This window comes from Prionailurus bengalensis, chromosome A2 (assembly GCF_016509475.1).
Source record: "Prionailurus bengalensis isolate Pbe53 chromosome A2, Fcat_Pben_1.1_paternal_pri, whole genome shotgun sequence".
Classification (NCBI taxonomy): Eukaryota; Metazoa; Chordata; class Mammalia; order Carnivora; family Felidae; genus Prionailurus; species Prionailurus bengalensis.
The window spans coordinates 60,090,835-60,114,948 of NC_057348.1; the positions used below are offsets into that span (position 1 = coordinate 60,090,835).

General features: G+C 41.7%; 1 protein-coding gene across 1 annotated transcript in view; it reads right to left on the minus strand.

The window, feature by feature from the left end:
• Nucleotides 1-16,699, minus strand: part of LOC122487615 (up-regulator of cell proliferation) — a 57,789-nt gene extending 41,090 nt beyond the window's left edge. Inside the window, exon 1 of the mRNA XM_043588319.1 lies at nt 16,488-16,699. The gene's annotated coding sequence lies outside the window, so the exon portion shown is untranslated. The remainder of the gene's footprint in view (nt 1-16,487) is intronic.
• Nucleotides 16,700-24,114: the final 7,415 nt, after the last annotated feature.

The window sequence follows — 24,114 nt, forward strand, 5'->3', positions numbered from 1 at the left end:
TTCATTTATTAGTTAACAGTTTTGTAGCATCGTTAGGATGCTATCATCTGCCAACAGAGATCATTTTACTTTTTCCTGCCACTTTGGATGCCTTTTATTTCTTTTTCTTGCTTAATTGCTCTGGCTAGAACATCTAGTACGATGTTGTAGAGAAGTAGTGAAAACATCCTTGCTGTATTCCTGACCTTAAAGGAAAAGTTTTCAGTCTTTCCCCATAGAGTGTTACATCTGCTGTGTTTTTCATTTATGGCTTTTATTACATGGAAGTAGTTTCCTTCTATTCCCAATTTGTTGTGTTTATCATAAAAGGATGTTGAATTTGACAGATAATTTCTCTGCACCAAATGAGATGATCATGTGTTTTTTCCCTTCATTTTATTGATGTGGTGCGTGATATTGATTGACTTGCATAATTTGAACCATCTTTGCGTACCAGGGATAAATCCCATTTGGTCATAATGTAAAATCCTCTTAAAATGCTGCTGAATTGTTTACTAGTATTTTGTTGACGATTTTTGCATCAATGTTCATAAGGGACATTCGTCTGTAGTTTTCTTTGCTTGCAGTCTTTGTCTGGCTTTGGCCATCAGAGTTATGCTAGCCTCATAGAATGAGCTACAAAATGTTCTCTTCAATATTTTGGAAATGTTTGAAAAGCATTCTTCTTTAAATGTTTGGTAAAATTCACCAGTGAAGCTCTCAGGACCAGTGCTTTTCTTTGTTGGGAGATTTTTTAAATTGCTGATTCCATCTCCTTACTAATAATAGGTCTATTCAGACTATTTCTTCATGACTTAGTCTTGGTAGGTTTTTGTTTCTAGAAATTTGTCCATTTCATCTAGATTATCCAATGTGTCAGCATAAGTTGTTCAAGGTACTTCCTTATAAACATTTTTTTTAATTATCTAGAATTAATAGTAATGTCCCCACTCTCACTTCTGATTTTAGTAATTGGAGACTTTTCTCTAAGTCATCTAGCTAAAGGTTTGTCAGTTTTGTTGATCTTTTCAAAGAACCACCTTTTGGTCTCATTTGATTTTCTGTACCATTTTTTCTACTCTCTATTTCATTGTTCTCTGGTATAATCTTTATTCTTTCCTTTTGCTAGCTGTGGCTTCAGTGTATTCTTTTTCTAGTTCCTCAAGTTGTAAAGTTTGGTTGTTGTTTTAGAACTCTCTTGTTTCTAATGTAGACGTTTATACCAATGAATTTCCCCCCTAGCACCACTTCCAATGCATCTCATGAGTTCTGTTGTGTCTTTCTTTTCATTTGTCTGTAAGTATTTTTAAATTTCCCTTATGATTTCTTCTTTGATCTGTTGGTTGTTTACACTTGTGTTGTTTAGTGTCCAAAATTTTGTGTATTTTAGTTTTTTACTGACTTCTAACTTTACCCATTGTGATCAGAGAAGACACTTTGTATTATAACTATCTTTTAAAATCTATTGAGTTAATTTGTGACCCTCCATATGGACCATCCTGGAAAATCTCCCATGTACATTTGAGAAGAATGTGTATGTTGTTATGGGTAGGTAGAGTACCCTATATGTATAGAGTCTGCTAGAACTAGTATTTTATTGTATTGCTTAAGTCCTTATTTCCTTATGTTCTGTCTGGTTGTTCTATTACTTTGAGTGGGGTACTAAAGTCTCCAACTATTATTACAGAACTATTTCTTCCTTCAATTTTGTCACTTTTTGGTTCATATATTTTTATGGTCTGCGATTAGGTGCATAAATGTTTATAATTACAATTCCTTCTTGCTGTTAAAACATTTGTTAACATACATCTTTGTCTCTTGTAAGCTTTTTTGACTTAAAGTCTATTTCATCTGAATTTTGTATAGTGTTTTGTGCTCTCTTTCGGTTACTTATTTGCCTGGAATATCTTTCTCCATCATTTCACTTTCAAGTCTGTATCTTTCAATCTCAAGTGAGTCTCATGTAGACAAACATATGGTTAAATCATGTGTTCTCGTCCATTCTGGCAATCTGTTTTTTAATTGGAGAGTTTAATCCATTTACATTTTTAAAAACTATTTCTGAGAGAGAAAGAGAGTGTGAGCAGGGGAAGAACAGACAGAGAGGGAGACACAGAATCCAAAGCAGACTCCAGGCTCTGAGCTGTCAGCACAGAGCCCAACACAGGGTTTGAACTCATGAACCATGAGATCATGACCTGAGCCAAAGTCGTATGCTTAACCGACTGAGCCACCCAGGTGCCTCTCCATTCACATTTTTAAAGGTTTGTTTATATTTAAGAGAGAGAGAGAGAGAGAGAGAGAGAGAGCACACAAGAAGGGAAGGGGCAGAGAGAGAGAGAGGGAGAGACTCCTAAGCAAGCTCCCCCCTTGTCAGTGCAGAGCCCAACAGAGGGCTCGATCTCACAAACCATGAGATCACGACCTGAACAGACATCAAGAGTCAGATGTTTAAATGACTGAGACACCCAGATGCCCCAGAATCCATTTACATTTAAAGTAACTACTGGGATGCCTGGGTGCCTCAGTTGGTTAAGTGTCTGACTTCAGCTCAGGTCATGATCTCATGGTTCATGGGTTCATGCCCTGTGTAGGGCTCTGTGCTGACAGCTAAGAGTCTGGAGCCTGCTTCGAATCTTGTGTCTCCCTCTCTCTCTCTGCTCCTCCCCCACTCATGCTCTCTCTCAAAAATAAATATTAAAAAAAAATAATTACTGATATGGAGGGACTTACTTCTATCATTGTGCTATTTGTTTTCTATATGCCCTATTGCTTTTTTGTCCCTCATTTCCCACAGCCCTGTCTTCTTTTGTATTTAGTTGATTTTTTGTAGCAAAATGTTTAAGCTCCTTCTTACTTTCCTTTTGTGTATATTCTTAGCTAGTTTCTTTGTGGTTGCCATGGGGACTCACACTTAATATCCTAAAGCTGCCAAACTCTAATTTGAATTTATAGCACCTTAACTTCAATAATACACAAAAAAAAGCTGCTCCTTCACACTGTCCCTAACCTTTTTGGTTGTTGATGTCACAAAACCACATCTTTATACATTGTATGCTCCAAAACATAAGTTAGTATATTAAATGCATTAGTCTCCTAAATTATGTACAAAATAAGATTTGGAGTTACAAACCAAAGTTACAGTAATAACTACATTAGCATTTTTTATTTAAACACATTAGTATCATAAATTCCATAAAAAAGAAAAAGCACAGTTACAAGCTATTACAATAATCCTAGCTTTTATAACTGTCCATGTGTTTATTTTTACCGAGATCTTTATTTCTCCTCACAGCTTCAGGCTAATGTACAGTCTCCTTTCATTTTGCAGGGTTCCCTTAAGCATTTCTTGCAGAGCAGGTCTAGTGGTCACAAACTCCCTCAGCTTTTATCAAGTAATGTCTTGATTTCTTCCCCACTTCTGAAGGGCAGTTTTGCTGGATATAGGGTTCTTGGTTGAGAGGTTCTTTTTCTTTGAGCACTTAGAATGCATCTGCCCACTGTCTTCTAGCTTCCGAAGTTTCTTATAAAAAAAAAAAAAGATCTGCAAATCTCTGAGGATCACTTGTATGTGACAATTGTCTTCTCTCGCTGCTTTCAAGATTTGCCCTTTTTCTTTGGCTTTTGAAAGTTTGATTATAATGTGGGGTGTTTTTGCCATTTGGATTTTTTAGTTCTCTTTTCAAATACCATACAGAAGGCAAAAAATAAGTATGCCTTCTCATCCACCAGACAAGGTTAGTCCCCCCCTCCCCCTAGGGGACTTTATCACTCTCCCTTCATACACACACACCCTGGTTCTACTCCAAAACCTTCCCCATGCCTCCCATCCATTTATACCCTTACTGTCCCTGTCTTCCACAGTGATGAGGCCCCAGAAATAGGGTACAGGATGGGAGGAGATATAGCAGGGGAGCCCCCTGAACTGTTGAATCTGGGTGGGTCAAGGAGCACCCTGCACCACCAGGTGGAGAATGGGGGTGTTCAGAGAGGTCGGGGCATTGGAGGATAAAGGCACATCCAGTCTGATGGGGAAGGAGAGAGGCTTCCTCTCATCCTGGGAATAGGGTGGACAAGAGGGGGAGGTTACACATCCCTCCACGAGCTCCTGGAGGTTGAGGGAGGACCCAAGGAGTGGGTCTTTTTGAGCTCATCTTACTTGAAGTTTGTTGAGCTTCTTGGATGTTTCTATTCATGTCCTTTTTCAAATTTGGGAAATTCTCAGTCATCATTTCATCAAATATTCTCTCCGCCCCTTTCTCACTCTTCTTCTTTGAGACTCCCACAATGCCTATGTTGGTGCTTTTGATGGTTTCCCATAGACATCCAGGCTGTGTTTGCTATTTTTCATCTTTTTCTGTTCCTGAGCCTCAATAACTTCCATTGTCCTACCTTAAAGTACTGATTTATGTTCTGCCAGCTCAAATCTGCCTTTGACTCCTTGTGATTTACTTTAGTTATTGTACCGTTCAGCTAAAGAATTTCATTTTAGTTTCTTTCTGGATTTTCCATCTCTTAATGAATACTTGCATTTTGTTCTCACATTGTTTTCTTGACTTTTAGTGTTTTTTAAATTTTTTTAAATATTTATTTTTGAAAGAGACAGTGTATGAGTGGGGAAGGGGCAGAGAGAGATGGAAACACAGAATCTGAAGCAGGCTCCAGGCTCTGAGCTGTCAGCACAGAGCCCAACATGAGGCTCGAACTCATGGAGTGCGAGATCATGACCTGAGCTGAAGTCAGACACTTAACCAACTGAACCACCCAGGTGTCCCATTGACTTTTAGTATCTTTACCACCAAGTCTTTGCCTAATATATCTCCCAATGTATTTTTCAGGGACAGATTCTGTTGTATTTTTTTCCTTTGAATGAGACATATTTTCCTGTCTCTTTGACTTGTGATATTTTGTTGAACACTAGACATTTGAATCTAATAATGTGATAACTCTGAAAATTAGATTCTTCCCCTTCCCTCAGGGTTTGCTGTTGTTACTTGTCTTTTTGATTGTTATACCATTTCTGTGCTGAGAATCAGCCTGAGATGTAGATTTAACTCTTCTCATCTCTTTTCCTTGGACATGCATAATTACTTTCTAATTTTTCCTGTATATGCAGGAGTGTTTGAATACCTTAGCCTTTAACATCTGGTTCTGACTCCCCATCTCCCCCTGACACACAAAACAAAAAATTAAGGGACAAAAGGGGGGAAAGGGCACTGGCCCTTTAAATATATTGTAACACACTTGAGCTAGATGGGGGAGGTGCAATAGCAATGGCTCCCTGCCTCTTTGAACCTCTATGATCAGAAGCAGCAGTGATCAGAGGAAAGATCCCTGATATTCAGAGGACAGAGTCCTTCTTGCCTGCTTGGCTCCCACAAGCTGTGTGCAAGCTGATCCAGCAACACGGCTGTCTGTCAAGTGGCTGGGGGTTGGGATGTGTAGTTACTATCATGCTAAGAACAGAAATAAAGTAAAATTTACCATCCAAGCCTTTCCCTAAAAGTTGCAAGCCTTCAACAGACTCGAGTTCCAAAATAGTTATATCAGATGATTCTGCAAGTACAATTGTTGTCTGAGGAGGGAAACAGATTCCTGAGGCTTCTGACCCCATCTTCCTAGAATCCTTCTTATTTGTTTTTTTCTATTCCATGTGTTGTTCATCTCTGATCTCCATTACTTTCTTTCTGCTAGCTTTGGGTTTAATTTCTTCACCACTTCTGAAGGACAGTTTGGCAGACACAGTATTCTTGGCTGACATCTTTTTTTCCCTTTCACTACTTTGAATATGCTAGCCCACTGACCTCTGGCCTACAAAGTTTCAAATGAGGAATCTGGTGATAGTCTTATTGAAGATCCTTGTTATGTGATGATTTGCTTCTCTTGCTGATTTCAAGATTCTGTTTTAGTTGCCAACAATTTATGTGTCTCTGTGTGGGTCTCCTTGAATTCATCTTATTTGAAGTTTAAGTTCTTGGATGTTTATATTCTTTCTTGGATGTTTATATGTCTTTCTTCAAGTTTGGTAAGTTTTCAGGCATTATTTCTCCAAATAATCTCTCTGACCCTCTCTCTCTTCTGGGACTTCTACAATGCATGCTAAACCTCTAGGTGTCCCACAGGTCCCTTTGGCTTTGTTCATTTTTCTTCAATCTTTATTCTTTCCTTTCCTCAGACTTGATCATTTCAATTATCTTACCTTCTGGTTCACTGATTCTTCTGCCTGCTCAAATCTGCAGTTCTTCTCCTTAGCGCCAGAATTTCTTTGTGGTTTTGCTAATATTTCCATTTTGCTCATACATCATTTTCTCGATTCTCTCCATTGTCCTCCTTTAGTTTTTCGAGCATCTTTAACACACTTGTTTCAAAGTCTTTCTCTAGATTTGCCAGCTGGCCTTTCTCACTGGACATTTTCTACTGTAATTGTTTTTTTCTTTGAATGGGCCATACTTTCCTCTTTCCTTGTGTGTCTTGTGACTGTTTTTTCCCTGAAAACTTCATGCTTGAATCTAATAATGTATGAAGCCTGGAAATCAGATTCTTCCTTTTCTATCTCCCCAGGATTTTCTTTGGGGGTTGGGGGGGTTGGTTTTTGCTTTAGTCTTATTGTTGTAGGCTCTGTGTGCCTGAGATCAGCCTGAGGTGTAAACTTAAGGTCTTCTCAGGTCTTTCTGAGCCTGAACTTTTCCCTAGGCATGCACAAAGACTTTCTAAATTCCCCTGTATGTGTGGTCACTTTTGCCATTTAAGGACCTCGTCCTTAAATGTCTGGCTCCCAAAATGAGGAAAAGAGATAAAGGTGGGGGGAAAGGTGCCACCTCTTTAAATCTCCTGGAAGTCACTTCCGCTGTAGGGCAAGGGGCTTGAAACAATGGGAGGGAACATGCAGCAATGGCTGCCCGCTCCTGTGTCTGTACTTCCATGATAAGAAGCAGCAAGCACAAAACAGATCCTGATAATTTGAAGGACAGGGCCCATATTGCCCACCCTGGCTCACCTAGATGTAAGCTGCTCCTGGAACAAATGCATGACTGTCACTGAGTGGAAGATGGGTGGTGGGTATCCATTGGTGAAACTGACCAAAATTAACTGCACTCTCCCATTCAAGCCTTCTGCAGGAAGTTACAAGTCTTTGAATAAACTACAGAGTTCCAACATAATTAAGTCAAGCACATTCTGCCAGGACAATTGTCTAAGTAGGAAGACAGATTTCTGGTGCTTTCTACTCTGTCATCCTTTCCAAATCCCATAACTCTTTTTATACATTGAATTCCACTTATTAATGTTTCACTGAGGATTTCTGCATCTGTATTCCTGAAATATATTAACTTGTAGTTTTCTTTTTTTGGATGGTCTTTGTATGGTTTGGGCATAATACTGGCCTCATAAAATAAGTTAGAAAATCTCTCCTTTATTGTTTTCTGGAAGATAATGTGTAGAATTTGTTCTGTAGATGTTTGGTGGAATTCTCTACTGAAAATCTCTGATTCTTTTGTTGGATGTTTTTAAATTAAAAATTCAATTTCTTTAAGATTTACAGACCTATACAAATTATCTTTTATATTAGATGACTTTTGAGAAATTAGTCCATTTAAGTTGTCAAATCTATATATGTATAGTTCTATACCCTTATTATACTTTTGATGCCTGTAGGGCCTATAGTGCTAGCCCATTTCATTCCTGATATTGGTAATTCGTGTCATCCTTTTTTGTCTTATCAAAGGTTTGTCAATTTTTTCTAAGAACCATCTTTTATTTTCTCCACTGTTTTTCTCTTTTCAATTTGGTTTCTCCTCTTATTGTTTCCTTCCTTCTGCACCTCTACGTTTATCTTGCTCTTCTTTTTATAGGATAAATTGAAAGGTTAAATTATTTTCTTGAGACGTTCCCTCTTTTCTAATGTTAAGAATTTGGTGCTATAAAATTTCCTGTTAGCACTACGTTAGCTACATCCCACATATTTTGGTATGTTTTACTTTCATTTTCATTTAGTTCAATATGTTGTTTTTATTATCCTTTGAGACTTCTCCTTTAACCCATAGATTTAGCAAAATTGTTTAGTTTCCAACTGTTCCAAGATTTTCCTGTTACCTTTGTTACTGATTTCTAGTTTGATTCCATTGTGGCGAGAACACACACAGTAGGATTTCAATTGTTTTTAATATGGTGAAGCTTGTTTTATGACCCTATTGTGGTAAATGGCTTATCTTGGTAAACTGTCCATGAGAACTTGAAAAGAACGCCTATTCTGTTGCTGTTGCTGTGGTGGGGGGGGGGGGGGGGGGGGGCGGGAGTAACCCTGTTGATTGAGTTATTACATATCCTGGCTGATTTTCTGGGTATTTTAATCAATTGTTGGAAGAGGGGTGTTGAGGTCTCCAATATAATCATGATTCGTCTATTTCTCCTCTCAGGTCTATTTTTGCTTTACATATTTTGTAGCTCTGTTGTTTAATGCATACAAATTTAGGATTGCCATGTCTTGATAGCCTGACCCTTTTCATCATATGAAAAAACTCCTCTCTGTCCCTGTAATTTTCTTAGCTCTAGAGTCTACCTGATGTTAATACTACTGCCTTCTTTTGATTACAGTCTGTATTGCATACCTTCTTCCATCTTTTTACTTTCAACCTACCTATATCATTACTTTTGAACTGAGTTTTCTTATGGGGAGTATATATTTTTAACCACTCTGCCCCTTTCTTTTAATTGGTGTATTCTGACATTTACATTTAAGGCAATTATTGATATGCTAGGACTTCAGCGGGGTTTTTTTTTCATTTTGTTTCATTTCTTTCCTGTTCATTTGTCTGTTTTCTTTTTCCGGCTTACTTGTGCCTTTTGTTAGAATTCCATTTCATCAAAACTGCTTTTGAACTTACCTCTTTGAACAGACCCTTAGCAGTTGCTCTAGGTTTTATGTTACACATACATAACTTTTCACAGCACTCTGGTGTCAACATTTTACCAGTTCAAGTGAAATGTAAAAGCATTATAATCCTTTAAGTTCCTTTACCCTCTGTCATTTATAAAACAGTTGTCCTAAAGATTCCCCCTGCAGGCTTTGAGATCCATATCAGACATTACCATTTTTGCTTCAACTATCAAATATATTTTATAAAACTCAACAAAAGAAAAATTCCATTGTATTAACTTACATATTTACTCATTCTATTGTTCTATATCCCTTCTTGATGTTTCAAGATTCCCTCATTTATCATTTCCTTTCCAACTCAAGAAACTCCTTTAGCTTTTTTTTTTTTTTTTAATAGATAGATCCCCTGGTGACAAATCCTTACTTTTCTCTCATCAGAGAATGTCTTGATTTCCACTTTATTCCACAAGGATATTTTCACTAGGGAGACAATTCTGAGTTACAGTTCTTTGTTTTTAGCACTTGCCAATGCCATGCCATTTCCTTCTGGCCTCTGGTTTGTGGTAAGAATTCTGCTGTAATTTGGATTGGTTTTCACATACTATTTCTTTTTTTCAAGATACTTTGTCTTTAATTTTCAGAATTTTGACTGGACATATTTTGGCATGGTCTTTCTTGGGGTGTATCCCATTGGGCTTAACTCAGTTTCTTGAATCTGTAAGTTTACGTCTTTTGCAAACTTTGGGAGTTTTTTCAGCCATTATTTATCCAAATACTTTTTCAGCTCCAAATTCTTTCTCATCTTCCTTGGGGACTCAGATGCAATGAAATGTTAGCTCATTTGTTATACTACCACAGGTCCTTGAGGCTCTATTTACCTTTTTTCCCAATCTTTTTTTTCACTGTTGCTCCCTGTTGGATTAATTTCTATTGTTTTATCTTTAATTTCACTGATCCTTTCCTCTATCATCTCTAATCTGCTGTTGAGTTCATCTAGTGAGTTTATTTCCTTTATTGTATTTTTCAGTTCTAAAATTTCCATTTGTTTCCTCTTTATATTTTCTATTTCTTTGCTAAGACTTTCTGGTTTTTTGCTTCAAGCATTTTCCTAGTTGTTCATCAAAGCATTTTTATTATGCCTTCTTTAAAATCTGAGGTGCACCTGGGTGGCTCAGTTGGTTAAGCGTCCGACTTCAGCTCAGGTCATGATCTCATGGTTTGTGAGCTTGAGCCCTGTCTCAGGCTCTGTGCTGACAGCTCAGAGCCTGGAGTCTGCTTTGGGTTCTGTGGATTCTGTGTCTCCCCCTCTCTGTGCCCCTCCCATGCTCATGCTCTGTCTCTCTCAATAATAAACATTAAAAAAAATTTTTTAATCTGTCAGATAATTCTCATCTCTGTGTCATTTCTGGTTTGGAATCTGATAACTGTCTTACCTTACTCATTGAGACAGTCTTGGTCTGATGAATGATTCTCAAATGTACCCTGGACATTTTGAGTATCGTGTTATGAGACTCTGGATCTTATTTAAATCTTTTTTTTTTCAGGCCTCCTGTGACATCACACAAACACAAGAATGAAGACCCCACCTTATTACAGCCACGTGAAGATAAAAGTCCACCACCCTGGCTGCAAAGGTGGTTAATTTTATGTGTCAACTTGACTAGGCTACAAAATGCCCAGGTAGCTGGTTAAAAATTATTTCTGAATTCGTCTGTCAGGGTGTTTCCAGAAGAGATTAGTCTTTGAATTGGTGGACTGAATAAAGCAGATGGTCCTCTCCAATGTGGATGGTTATATCCAATCTGTTGAGGGCCTGAACAGAACAAAAAAGTGGAGGAAAGTTAAATTGGCTCTCTGCCTAAATGTTTGTACTAAGAAATCAATCTTCTGTACTTAGCGCTCCTGGTTCTCAGGCCTTCGGACACAGATGGAATCCACACCATCAGTTCTCCAGGTCTCAGACCTTCAAACTGCACCAACAGTTTCCCTGAGTGTCCGGTTTGTACAGAGCCAATCATGGGATTTCCATAATACCATGAGCTAATATCTTATAATAAATCTATCTCCCTTTCCTCACCACCCCGCCCCCGTTTCTCTAGAGAACACTAATACAGAGGGTGAGGAATGCCTTGTAACTGTTCTCCATGTTGCCTTCACAGACACTGTGAGAGAGAAAAGGTCTCATCATTGGGTGGGCATGATAATCCCAGTTCCTCTGGGCCTTCTCTGACATCACCCCAGCAAGGGAGGAGGACTGCCCCTTTACAACATGGCTATCATCAAACTCTAGGCTGATAGGGATGGGGCGCCATTTTGTTCCATGGTGTTTGACTTTAGTAAAGGAGTTATTGCCTATAGGTTTTCTGTCTTGCTAAGTTGCCCCTTTCCTGGTCCTTTGGTGAAAGAGAGGAGGCTACTTTTGGGGATTTCCCCCCTCACCACTCCCATTGGTATTCCCTGGTTGCTGGCTTCTCCAGCACCCAATCCAGGATATATTAAGCAAAAAGAGAACTCACTGTCATGTCATTTTCAGATCTCAAGATCCCTTCCCAAGTCTGCCATCTTCTCTCCACATTTCAGAGTTTGCTTATGTTTGATAAAGCCCAATTTATTGATTTTTTTTCTTTTATAACTCATGCTTATGTTATAGTTAAAATATCTTTGTTGAACCCCAGGTCACAAAGATTTTTTCATGTTTTTTTCTACAAGTTTTATAGTTCTAACTTAATTTAACAATTAGGTCTATGACTCATTTTCATTTACTTGTAGCATATAACATGAGGTAAAGTTGCGGTTATTTTTTTATATGGCTGTGTAATTGTTCCAAAGCCATTCTCCACTGAATTGCTTTGGCACCTGTCTTAGTCCATTGGGGTCGCTGTAACAGAAAAACATAGACTGGGGGGCCTTTTATAAACAACAGAAATATATTTCTCACAGTTCTAGAAGCTGAGAATTCCAAAATCAAGGCATGAGCAGATTCAGTATCTGATAGGGTCCTCTCTCTAGTTTATAGATGGCTGTCTGCTGTGTCCTCACATGACAGAAGGGACTAAGGAACTCTCTAGGGTCTCTTTTTTACAAGGGTATTAATGCCATTCATGAGGGCTCTGCTCTCATGAGCTAATCATTTGGAAAGTGCCCCACCTTCTAATACAAGGTTAGGATTTAACATATGACATTTAGGGGGACACATTCAGTCTATAGCTGCACCTTTTTGAAAATCAATATGTGGGTTTATTTATGTACTCTCTTTCATTTTCATATTTCATTTTCCATTCTTTGTTTCAAGACAACTTAGCTATCTTTATGCCAACACACCTTTTCATTACATAGCTTTATATCTTGTAATCATATAGCCTGAGTACTGCCCATTCTGAATCCTCAGCATATCCACATAAATGTCAGAATCCGTTTGTAAATTTCTACCAAAACAAAAAAGCCTGCTGGGATTTTGATTTGGATTGCACTGAATATATGAATTCAGGAAGAACTGATATCTTAACAACATTGACTCTTCCAACCCATGAACACTATATCTTGCCATTACTTTGATCTTTAATTGCTCTGAGCAACGTTTGGTAGTTTTCAGTGTAAAGGTCTTCCAAATATTTTCTCAAGTTTATTCAGAAGCATTCCATATTTTTCATAGTACTGTATGTGGCATTAAAATGTTTTCTCAATTTCTGATTGTTAGCACATAGAAATACAATTGATGATCTTGCATCTATAACAGCTAAAATATTAATAGTTCCAGAAGCTTTCTGTCATCTCCCTCAGATTTTCTGTGTACACAAGCATGTCATCTGTGAATAAAAACATTTTTACTTCTTCCCTTGTCATTATTTCTTTTCCTTGCCTTATAATAACAGCTAGAACATCCGGTACGCTAGATAGTAGTAAGGTTATGGGGTGATCTGGTGGGGTACTGGCCTGAGGGCCTTAGTATTTCACTAGGTGTGGCTGGAAGGCCTCCCTTAGTTCCTCAGCACAGGGGCCTGTCCATAGAGCGGCTCACAATATGGCAGCTGACCTCCATCAGAGCAAGGGAGTGACAGAGTAAGGAAGCAAGAGAGGTTGCCCAAGATGGAAGCCAGTCTTTTTCTTACCTTAATCTCAGAAATGACATCCTATCACCTTTTCTATTAATTAGAAACATCATTAAATATAGGAGAGGAGATTACGTAAGGGCCTGAATACCAGGAAGTGGGACTTGCTGGAGAACATCTTAGAGGCTCCCTACAACAAGCTCTCAATGGCCAAATCGAGGACAATCTTAGCAACATAATAGATAATGAAACTAATCAATTAAAAAACTATACAATAAATAGCCATGAGTCCGTGCATATCAACAAAGTAACTGAATAAATAAATAAAAATTGGGGAGAAAAGGGATACCTGGCTGTCTCAGTCAGTGGAACACATGACTCTAGATCTCAGGGTCGTGAGTTCAAGCCCCACATTGGACGTAGAAATTACTTTTAAAAAAAAGTGTTAAATAAATAATAAAAATGGAGGAGAAAAGACAGCTCCTCCTTACAGTAGAATTCTAATTAATAAATGTAGGAAGAGAACTAGAAATAGGTAAACACCACAGTAATAATTGCTGTAGACAATAACGTAACCTAAAGATAGTGAATGAAAGTGTGCTACATAAACTTTTACGTATCTCAACAAGCTACTTGTTAATTTAAAAAGAAATTTAACTTTACAGTTAAAAGAGAAATCTGACAAATATGTACATAACAAAGTGATCAGACTTAATTAGTAATAAAACGTATCAATGTCATGTACCCTCTGATATGATGCATTGAGAAGAACACATCACTTCCGTAATAGTTTCGCCAAAAATGCAAAGTCTTAATCTCATCAATCAGAAAATCCAAACTGAAGGACACTCTACAAAATAACTTTCCCATACTCTTCAAAAATGACAAGGTCATCAAAGACAAAAAAAAAAAAAAAAAAGACTAGATTTTCTGCAGGAGGCTAAGAGCTAGGATAAACAAATACAACATGGCATCCTAAACCATGTCCTGGACCAGAAAACAGACAGTAATTGGACAAGTAATGAAATCTGAATGAAGTCTGTAAATTAGCCAATAGTATTGCATAGACGTTAATCTTCTGGACTAGCCAACTTTATTAGTTATATAATATGCTATTATTTTACTTACCCAGAGGAAGCTGGATGAACATACAAGAACTGTGTATTGTGGTTCTTATTATACTTTCAACAGCTTCACAGACATATAATTTACACACATTCCCCTGTCCCTCAACCCTAGGCAATCACTAACCTACTTTCTGTCTCTAGAGAGCTGCCTATTCTGGACAGTTGACATAAGTGGCATCACACAGTATGTAGCCTCTTGTGAATGGCCTCTTTCATTTACCATGTTTCCAAGGTTCATCCATTGTCATGTCTTGAATTGTGACCCCTCCAAAAGATGTTGAAGTCCTAACCCCCAGTCCCTGTGAATGTGATTTATTTGAAAACTGGGTCTCTGCAGTTGTCAAGGTATAATAAGGTCATTAGGCTGGGCCCTAAACGAATGGACCCACATAAAAAGGAGAAATTTGGACACAGACGGAAATCCACACAGAAGGAAGACAATGTGAAGACACAGGGAGAACACCATCTACAGGCTAAGAATGCCTGAGACTACCAGAAGCTAGATGAGAGGCAGGGAGGAGGTTCTCCCTCGCAGCCCTAAGAAGGAAACAACCCTGCCAATACCTTGATTTTAAACTTGTAGCCTCCAGGGGTGCCTGGGTGGCTCAGTCGGTTGAGTATCTGACTTTGACACAGGTCATGATTTCATGGCTCGTGGGTTTAAGCCCTGTGTTGGGTTCTGTGCTGACAGCTCAGAGCCTGGAGAGGCTTCGGATTCTGTGTCTCCCTCTCTCTCTCTGTATGCCCCTTCCCCACTCCCACTCCATCTCAAAAATAAATAAACATTAAACTTCTAGCCTCCAAAACCATGAGACAATAAATTTCTGTTCAGCCACCCAGTGTGGAGTACTTTGTTACCGCAATCTAATATATCCACTCTGTAGCATATATCAGTACTTCATGCCTTTCTATTGCCAAACATATTCCACTGAGTGGATATATCATATTTGGTTTATTCCTTCAACATTTGGGCTGTTTTGGCCTTTTGGCTAGTGTGAATAGTGCTACTATAAACACTGACACACAAATTTCTATGTGGACACGCTTTAATTCCTCTTGGGTATATACCTAAGAATGGAAATGCTAGGTCATATAATTCTATGTTTAACTCCTTAAGGAACTGCCAAACTGTTTCCAAAGCAGCAGCACCAGCTTATGTTCCTGCCATGGTATGAGGGTTCCAACTTCTCCACACGCTCCCCAACATGTGTTATTACCTATCCTTTCGATTACAGCCCTCCCAGAGGCTGTGAAGTGCTACCTCCTTGTGCCGTTGATCTGCATTTCTCTAATGACTCAGGATACTGAGTTTGTCTGCTCTACGTGCTTATTGGCCATTCCTTCATCTTCTTTGAGGAAATACGTATTCAAATCCTTTACCCAGTTTTTAATTAGTTTGCCTTTTTTTTTTTAAGTTTATTTATTTAGTTTGAGAGAGAGAGCGTGCGCAAGGGAGGGGCAGAGAGAGGGAGAAAGAGGATCCCAAGCAGGCTCCACGCTGACAGTGCAGAGCACAACGTGGGGCTCGAACTCACAAACGCAACCATGATATCATAACCTGAGCCCAAATCAAGAGTCAGCCTGTTAACGAATGAGCACCCAGGTGCCCCTGGTTTGTCTTTTTTATTGAGTTGTGAGAGTTCTTATATATTCTGAATACCAGGCCCTTATCAAATATATGATCTGCAAGTATTTTCTCCCATTCTGTGGGTTGTCTTTTTGCTTCCTGATGGTGCTATTCACAACACAAAAGTTTTAAGTTTTTATAAAGTCCAATTTACCAATTTTATATCTTTTACTACATTCACAACACTTCTGTACATATAAAATTATATGGAAGATGGTGTACAAAATATACAATGATCAAAATAAAAAACTACATAGGGGCACATGGGTGGCTCAGTCGGTTAAGCAACAAACCTCGGCTCAGGTTATGATCTCACAGCTCATGAGTTCGATCCCTGAGTGGGGGTCTGTGCTGACAGCTCAGAGTCTGGTGCCTGCTTCAGATTCTGTGCCTCCCTCTCTCTCTCTGCCCCTCTGCTCATGCTTCGTCTCTCTCAAAAATAAATAATCATTTTTTAAAAAACAATAAAAAAATAAAAAATAAACTACATATAAAAATTTATGTAAAACGTTTAAAATACTCTGCACTAAATTCCCAACAGGAGCTACAAAAGAATTTTTTTTTATTTGCTATTCAACACAATTCTGTTTCTTTTCTTCTTTCCTGTTATACAACTGACGCAAATCCTCTATGGAAATTTCAGAATTAACATTAGCAAACGCACCATCCAGAGATAACCATCATTGTCACTGAGGTTTCTATTCGTACACAAATACATAAGTATAATGAAAACCTAGGGTCTGGACTTGAAGCGTGTGATGGAAGAGAGGGCTGCGTGCATCTCCGTGGCAGGTGCCTCCCACAGGGCGCCCGCGGGCGTCGGTACTTACAGGCCGCAGTCCAGAGCACTGCTGAGAACCACGGCCCGGGGGCGAGCCCAGCAGGTGAACAGAGAGCACGGCCACCCCTGCGAGCGCCCCTCTCGCCACCGGCCGTCCCGGGTGTCAGGGCCCCGGCGGACAGGTGGCCACAGGGCTCACAGCCTCTCCCCACCTCGCCAGGCGGCGAGGAGCGTCCCGCTCGGCAGCGCCGGCCCCACAGTGCACCACGGCGCGCACGCGCAGGCCGTCGAAAACGAAGAGACTAGCGCCCGCCAGGCAGTCAGGCGGGATCGCGCCGCGCGGCCTTAAAAGGGCACCGAGCGGCGCCGGCATCATGTGGAGCTTGCGTCGCGTGGGGCGGTGCCTGAGGGGCGGGGCGGGGCGGGGCGGGGCGGGGCAGGGTAGGGTGGCAGGGCGGGGCCAGAGGAAGGGCCTCTCGCCCGCGGCCCTTGCTGCGACCTTGCGGAACCTGCATCGCTGTCCTCAGGTCGCCTGGTGGCGAGTCCCCTGAGCAAGGAGGGCTTGCCCTTGTAGGGGTGTCTGGGGGGCTGGCCGGGGAGTCGAGATTGGAGCCGGATACGTAGGATAAGCAGGGATTCTGCAGGTGGAGAAAAGGGACACAGACGCCCTCGGCCACCGGGAGCCCGCGCGGCGTGGCTTGAAGCGGGAAGGGAGTGGCTTGGCGGGACTGGCCTTAGAGGCAGTGCTGGGATAACTTTTTTCTCCTGCAGGTATCTGGGAGTCCCTGTAGGCATTCAATAGATTAGAATCTGGAACGTGTACAACAATAGAAAGAAAAAGTATTTCCGATTTCGCTACCTTACCATTTGTTGACAGTCTAGCATATCTGCCACCAGTCTTTACCATACTTTTTAAAAAATAACTGTAGGGGCACTTGGGTGGCCCAGTCCATTAAGGGTCCGACTTCTGCTCAGGGCATGATCTCCGGTTAGTGGGTTCAAGCCCCGCACTGGCCTCTGTGTTCACAGCTCAGAACCTGGAATTTGCTGCAGATTCTGTCTTCCTCTCTCTCTGCCTCTCCCCACCGATTTGTTCTCTCTCTCTCTCTTTCTCTCTCTGTCTCTCTCAAAAATAAGCTTTTTAAAAAATAAGTCATTGTAGCATATTTTGTATTCCACTTTTTCTCATAGCCTTTAAAGTGACCATTTTCCATGTTGTGAAATAGTATTCATGACCAATTTTAAAGGTTAACATTCCAGTAACTTATTTTACCATTACCTATAGTAACTAAATGCATGGGTGTGGGTGTCCCCCGGGGGTGGGATAGGGCATGAGGTCACTTCCAGTGGGACCTCAGGCAAGGCATCAATCATTCCCAGCCTCTGTGTCCCACATTTATATAGAAAGTTAAATGAGATGATACACTTTTAGCAAGTACTTGGCACACACCAAGCACTCAAAGTGACTTAACTGCCACTGATATTCTGAATTCTTCATAAACTAAATAATGCTTTGACAGGCATCTTGTGCACTGAGCTTAGGTTTCATTGCTAGATATGGAATTACACAGTCTCTAAGGGTATGACTCATTTTTTGTAAATAGTTCTCCAAAAAGGAATGTTTTTGGCAAATTATTCTCTAAAAGGGGTCATCTGCCTTCCTAGGACTGACTTGGAGGCAGGTGAATGATATGCTGAGATCTGTGTGATAAAAAAACACTGGTGGTTGCATTGTGGGCTGGAGTAAGAGGGGCTTAGAGTGAAAGCCCCCAAAGACTTGGCTCCAGTTACTGAGTAGGGAACAGACACCAAGGCCAGGGCAGGGCTTGGATGGCATGGCAGAGATGGAGTGGACTGGACTTGAGGAAGAGTGTGATGGAAGAGAGGGAGGCCCCAGATGGGCCCCTGGGTGGATGGTGTGTCCTTGCCTAAGTGTGAAGATAGAAATCTTGAGGGCAGGGAACAGGATGGGCGAGATGAGCAGTGTGATCTGACCCTACAGGTTGGAACTTGGAGGCTGATATGATCTGTAAGAGGAGAACCGGTAGGAACAAGTTTGGGGCATGAGGATGAGGTGGCAACCACAGTCACAGGTGACTGAAGTCATAAGGTGAGGGAGAACTTTCTTGAAAGGAATCACTGAAAGAAGGAACCAGACCTGGCCTTGTAGGGATGTGACCCACACAGGGGTCACAGGGCCCTTATGATGAAGGGTCCTGCCCTTGGTTGAATGGTCTGCAGTCACCAGCTTGAAATTCTTAATAATTATTGAACAAGAGACCCTGCGTTTTCATTTCACATATTACGTAGCAAGTCATGGGAGAAACAACACGGCTGTGGGAAAGACGAACTTGAAAAGGGTGAATTTACCTCTCCTGAGGGACCAAACTGAACAGGAGCTCTTCAGGAAGAAGGGGAGTGGACACCAGCAGCACTATGAAGCCAGGGTCAAGAGAGGGGCCTCTACTGGCTGCCCCCTCACCTCCCAACTCACAGCCTTTGCCAACCAACGTCATCCCTTTTTTAGAAACTTCTAAATATTTGTAGATGATGTTTCACTTTATTGGAAAAATATTACTTCAGTTATTTTATGTGCAAACAAGAACGCCCATTTTAAAAATCTGAGTATGGGGGTGCCTGGGTGGCTCAGTCGGTTGAGCGTCCGACTTCGACTCAGGTCGTGATCTCGCAGTCCGTGAGTTCGAGCCCCGCGTCGGGCTCTGTGCTGACAGCTCAGAGCCTGGAGCCTGTTTCAGATTCTGTGTCTCCCTCTCTCTCTGACCCTCCCCCGTTCATGCTCTGTCTCTCTGTGTCTCAAGAATGAATAAAACGTTAAAAAAATTAAAAATAAATAAATAAATAAATAAATATCTGAGTATGTGTCCATGTAATATTTCTAAATGTCTTTTTTTTTTTAATTTTTTTTTTCAACGTTTATTTATTTTTGGGACAGAGAGAGACAGAGCATGAACGGGGGAGGGGCAGAGAGAGAGGGACACACAGAATCGGAAACAGGCTCCAGGCTCTGAGCCATCAGCCCAGAGCCCGACGCGGGGCTCAAACTCCCGGACCGTGAGATCGTGACCTGGCTGAAGTCGGACGCTTAACCGACTGCGCCACCCAGGCGCCCCTCTAAATGTCTTTAATAGGGACAGTGATTTATGTGGCAGAATTAGGTTTATGTTTATAGGACAATTGATAATGACAATATTTTTTGCTTTCTAAAGCGATACATGTCCTTTAGAGAAAATTTAGAAAATTCCCCAAAATGCAGTTTTTTAAAAAGTCATCGGGGCGCCTGGGTGGCGCAGTCGGTTAAGCGTCCGACTTCAGCCAGGTCACGATCTCGCGGTCCGGGAGTTCGAGCCCCGCGTCAGGCTCTGGGCTGATGGCTCGGAGCCTGGAGCCTGTTTCCGATTCTGTGTTTCCCTCTCTCTCTGCCCCTCCCCCGTTCATGCTCTGTCTCTCTCTGTCCCAAAAATAAATAAACGTTGAGAAAAAAAAAATTTTTAAAAAAAAAGTCATCTATAGCCCCATGAGGTATCTGTGGTTAACATTTTGATGGATTCCATTCAAGTCTCTTTGCCATGCACATGTTTCTGATTGTTGTAGTCACATGGTACACCGAATTTTATATTCTGCCCATTCCTCTCTTTTTTCCTTAATGCTATGACCTTTTCTCCTGTTACTCTGTAGTATTTAGAGACTGTAATTTTCAATGACTGCATAATACTTGATTTATCTTTTCCAAAAAGTTTCGTTAACTTTTTTCTGATTGAATTGTTCTTTGGAGCACAATCAGGGAAGTATAGATAACACCATATTTCATCTATTCTACAGTGAATGTTTTTTCACACTTTCACATCCCTGAAATTGCGATGCTTCTTAAAATTGCTGTCAGCCAGGCAGCAGTGGTAACTTAATTGTCACCATCTGTATGTGTGAGCTGGTCATGGCAGTGACTACTGAGGCAAATTCATGGTTGGTGTATTGAGTTTAATTGCTTTAAAAATGTCTTCAAAAAGATACTGTGATTTAGTACTAGAAAGAAAAGCTTTTGTAAACATAGGCACAGAAACAGATGAGTAGGGAATACATTTTGTGTTAGTGGAACAGATATTTGTTGTTGGAGGAAGGATTGCAATCACCTGTTTCCACACCAACCAAGTGCTCCACAGGCCCCAGAAAGAAAGATATCACCAGCTCTCAGGTCAGGGAGGCTGGGTCCCCTGTGCTTGCTGAGGTTTGCGCAGAGAGGTTGTGTATCACAGGGCTTTGCAGAATGGGTCTCGATGGCATGGAAGGAAACTTGGGAAAGAATAATGAAGGACTCTGTAAAAATTTCCACATGGCATTGCCTGGAAGGCACAGAGGATGATTGACAGAACATCCATGACCCAGGGTGAGCTTTAGACTCAATGGATACAATCGATTTATTTATTTCCCTTCTTGTTCCTTTTTTTTTTCTTTTTCTGCATGCAAAGTGATACTTGATCTTAAAAATAATATTAACAACCTATGCCCAAGAGCTTAAAAGTTGTTCTTTCAAAAAATAATTTTAAAATAAAATTAAAAGTAGGGCGCCCAGGTAGCTCAGTTGGTTAAGCTTCCAACTGTTGATTTCAGCCCAGGTCATGATCTCACGGTGGTGAGATCAAGCCCCATGCTGGATGTGGAGCCTGCTAAGATTCTCTCCCTCCACCCCTACCCTGCTCACACTAAAATATATACACACATATATATGTATGTATATATATATATATATATATATATATATATATATATATAATTTTTTTTGAGAGAGAGACAGCACTAGCGGGAGAGGGGCAGAGAGAGGGGGAGACACAGGATCTGAGGTAGGCTCCAGGTTGTGAACTGTCAGCACAGAATCCGACGTGGGGCTCCAACTCATGACCTGCGAGATCGTGACCTCAGCCGAAGTTGGATGCTTGACGGAGTCACCCAGACGCCCCAAATTACATTAAATTAAATGTCTCATGTATAAAGAGAGTGCTCAATCTTAATTGCCATGTGCCTTCTTTCTTAGTTATACACAAAATAAAATTGTATCTTAATTGGATGGCATCTTGGGTTCGATGAAACAGTAAAAGAATTGAGTGCGTCCAAAGGTTTGCTTGACTATTTTTCCCGGGTGATACCCTTGTGCTTTTAGCCTTTCCTGGTTTCAGGACTTAGGTTTATCATCTTTGTTATGTATAACAATCATTACTATACAGTCATAACTTGTGGAGTCCTTTACAATTAATCAAATATTTTATTTACATATGTATTGAATAAGTAGTAAGTTCCCATGGTTCAAAACTCAAAAGGTACAAAAAGATCTGCAGAGAAAGCCTCACATCTGCTCCTGCCCCCAGCCGTCCACTTCTCGCTGGGGCCACCAGTGCTACTGGTTTCTTCCTCCGGTACCAGATACCTTCTACACACTCCTCACCTGTGTTCACAGTGCGTCCTGTACTCGCTGTCTTCCCGGATTCCATGCTGGGGACACTTGTGCGTGCTATACACACTACAAAACGTATAGCCATCCAAAAGTGCTGGCTACTTGGCCAGCCAGTGTTAGAATTACAACTTAACAGATAATTATACCGAGGCCCAAGGAGGTCACAGTGATCTTCCCAGTGGTAGAGCTGGGACTCAGACCTGGGTCTTCCAACCGCATTAGATAAGCACAGAAATGCGACACATGGGAACTAGTTTCTTTCAAATCACACCATTCTTTGAAATGCCAGTTAGCATTCGAAACTCCTTAGTATTGGTTGGAGCCTATCAATGGAGACCACTCCTGGACTTTCAGGAATGGTTAAGTCTTAGTATCCACTCTCCACAACACCAAAGAGTGAGGTGCATTCTCTGGACAGGGAACAGCCCATGCTGTTCAGAAACCCCTGGAGTCAGGGGGAACCAGCCGGGACCGCCAGCTTTCCCTGCCCCCACGGCTCTCATGGTCTCCCCAGGACTTGCCCTAACAGACCTTCCATCAAGGAGCCAACCTGCTCATGCATAGAATATAAGCAACGCCCTGGGAGCACAAGTGAGCAGGAAAGAAACTGCTGTGTGAAAAGTGTCTGGGGCCACACTGCACTTCTGAGTGTGTCCACAGGTCCCCTTGCATGACCTTAGTTCCCCACATTCACTGCTGCCATGACAACTCTGCTTACTGAGTACGGGTACCCCGTTTAGACACGTTACTTATTACAACCGGCCGGTGGAATTCTGGTGGGTGTTTGAAAACCAGCCCTCTGGCGTGAGACATGGCCCCGAGTTGTCATGCGTGCTGGCTTCCGCGGTGCAAATAATCTCACCGTGGCCAACCGTATTTGGTGGGGACTGGGAGAAGTACAGGATAGCTAGGGAGGTGGGGGTCACTACAATGCTCAGCATGCTCAGACACGTGAGGTGGCATCAGGAGGGTCTTTGAGGATGAGCTGTTTCAGGCTGAATTCGGGTCAGGAAGAATGTCAGCCATGTACGTGCATGAGCCCTGCACCCTGGGTTTACCATACCCTGAGAATGACCCCCATGTCCTTAGTCACCCCCAGAGCCCCAGGATGTGCCACACCCTTGTGGTGGGGAGGGCAGTAGGGGAGGTAGAGAGGTGGCACGCAGGAGCCCTGCCCTTAGGTTAGGACTCTCTGTAACCTTGGACAAGTTACTGGAATGTTCCAAGTTCCCTTTCCTTACGACTGAGCAGGGCTCCTGAGACCGGTAGCTGAGGTGAATGGAGCGTGGTGTTCAGCAGAGCAGGGCAACAAGGCCCTACAGCAGTGAAGTCTGGCGCTGCTAGGCCAGGAGGTGGGCAGAGTGAACCCTTCCGTGACTACTGGGACGTCACACAGAACAACTCAGGTTGTTCACAGAGCCTGCTTGGGATTCTCTCTCTCTCTCTCTCTCTCTCTCTCTCTCTCTCTCTCTCTCTCAAAAATAAATAAATAAACATTTAAAAATAAATACATAAAGTGTATTTATTTAACACTTACTATGAGATTTTTAGACATACCAAAAATTATTTTGTTCATTGCCTCCTTTGACTACAAATCTTACTTAGTGTCGTGGCACCAAATCTCTTTACAGTCATGAGGACAAATGCCCACGTTTACCTGACCCCCAGGAGGCAGCCATGCCTGCTCCACGACTGCCGATGGTGGCACTGACTCACGCCAGTGGCCGGGCTCCAAAGCTGTGCCCTGGAGTCCATGTGCCAGACAGCCTGGAACCATCCCAAGTGATCTCTGTGCATCTCCCCCATCCCCATGCACCCACGCGGTAGAACAGGAGAGAGCGAGGGAGGAGGCCTGTGGCATTTTCATCTCCCATGGCAGACGGTTATATGGAGTCACCAGGAACCCCCAGCCTAGCACTCACCTCCTCTTTGTGACCGTCTTCGCTCAAGGCGGTCTGTTCCCCTCACTCGTATCAGCCACAAGTGTTTGAGAAGTGGCAGCATCCCCTCTGCATCAGGTCTGCTCTCTGTTCTGCACTGGAAGGAGGTGAGCACCGTGGGTGAGGCTGTCACCCCTTCTGCCTTTTCATCACCATGAGCCACACAGGAGCCTCGGCCTCACCTCTCATGAGAGAGGGTGGTGGGCGGAGAAGCAGTCAAGTTCTGCGATCAAAGGCCAGAAGGGGGCTTTGCAGACCCGCGGAGTTGGGAA